Below are 1,936 nucleotides of genomic sequence, written 5' to 3' on the forward strand. Positions count from 1 at the left end.
CCCGTCCCGTCCCGGAGAGCCGGCGCACAAACGTGCCCTCACCGAAACAGGTTCAGGCGCCCGCGCTTCCTCTTCCCCGTCCCCCGGCCGCGCCTCTCGCTTCCACACTGACTCCCCCGTTTTGACTTAGATTCTAACTCTAATGTTTCAGTCTAAGCCCCACTCCTCGGGCTCCTTGTTTAGGATTTTCTACGAGTTTTTATGTTTTGCTCTTTTTCCCCCTCTGTCCGCCGCTTCATTTCTTTCCGTCTAGGTCTTGTCCCCCTCCGCCTCGCCCCCCTCTTTCTTTCCTACTCTCGTTGCCGGCCATGTCTGGAGCGCGGATCCGGCCGGTCGCCGCTGCCCCTCGGCGGGAGGCAGCGAGCCGGAGCGCGGCCCCCGGCTGCGTCTCTGCGCCGAGAACAACCGAAGCTCCGTCCTTTGTTAACGCCTGCGAGCAGGGGTCCGTCTTGCATTCCTCTAGGGCAGACCTTTGAAGACAAAGACGACTTGCGGTGCGAGTTTCCAGTTTTGTCATTTAAACGGCCTTTTTGTTAATAAAGGTGACCTGAACAACAAAAAAGACTGAGAATGCAGCGTTATTTTCACTAGCGGTGAACCAAGACCTTGCCGTGCACGCGACTAGCTAAAATAGATATTGTGAAAATACTTGATGAAAGTGAGTTTTCAGACTTTACAAAACTACGTAAGAGATGCATTGGCAGTAAACCGTTTAACAATTCAGCTGTCGACAGCGGAGCGGCAGAAGCCGTTCTAATCTACTATTTTCCTTCGAGCTCATTCGAAGAGCACGCAGTGAAAGCTGAGGTTTTGCTTTCTTTTTGAACTGCCGCAAATGCTCCTTTAAATATCAGAAACGGCATCCAAGCTGACCGTACTCAAAGCGTAATGATTTAATCACTGAAATATTTGACCGCATGACTTGTGCATTTCCAGCATGCAGAAGGAGGAGAGGAGTAGCGGAGAGGCTGGTGAATGATTCGAGGAGACACAGATCCTGCGTAAGCCAAAGTTCTGCGTGAGTCAGGGACGCGATTATAGAGCAGTTTCAGTTCCCGCTGCAGATGGCTCCTTAATCTGATTGCATAACCTGGTATTAGAGAATAAGGATAGGTCCCACTTCATGCTCCCCACAGCCACAGCTGAATGAATGATACAGTAACTGAAGCTAAACCGAGCATAAAGTCACAGGCAGCAGTTACCTAGAAGGCACGTTTCATGGATTAGAGAGGGGAATTGGATAAGGGTTGGAAAAAATACTGAACCCCGTTTTGTTATCAACCGAGCTGAAGACTGTATGGAGTGCCTGGGTTCAATTCCACGCTCTGCTGCTGTGCTATCTCAGGCAACAGATGTTTAACTCACTGAGTTTCTTGTGATTTCACACTTTCAAAAAATGTAATAATGTTAAAAAAAAAAAAACAAACACCAAACCACCAAAGAGTAATAATGATAAGGGGCCTTAAAGAAGAACACAGGAAGCACAAGCTGGGAAAAGTGGGACAAGGGTGAGTTCCAGGAATTCTTCAGTGGAAATCTGGGTCATGAACAGCAATTTCTGTACTCAGGCTATGTCTTTTGAGGTCCTTTTTATTTCTTCAGATGGATTTGACCTTACTGTGAGCATAAGATATGTCAGTCTGGGTTTGGCTGCTGTGATTTGGTACAACGGAAAGATCACTTGTGCACTTTAAAAATGTTTCTGATCCTCTTTGTATAGTTTGTGAGCAGTTAAAAGCCTGATAATACTACTCAGCCATGCTTGCCAGTATCTTAATTTATAGGCAGAATTTCAAGTAAAGTAGTATCATAGGTCCATGATTAGATCACAATAAGACAGTAGAAGTGCTGAGAAAGATGGTTGTGCCTCTGCCCTAAGCTGCTCGGTTTCACACCTGTGCCCTGTCCTTCGTTGTGCCTGTAAAAGCATTTCTAT

The sequence above is a fragment of the Athene cunicularia genome (genome assembly GCF_003259725.1).
Source record: "Athene cunicularia isolate RWA chromosome 4 unlocalized genomic scaffold, athCun1 chr4_part1, whole genome shotgun sequence".
Taxonomy (NCBI): Eukaryota; Metazoa; Chordata; class Aves; order Strigiformes; family Strigidae; genus Athene; species Athene cunicularia.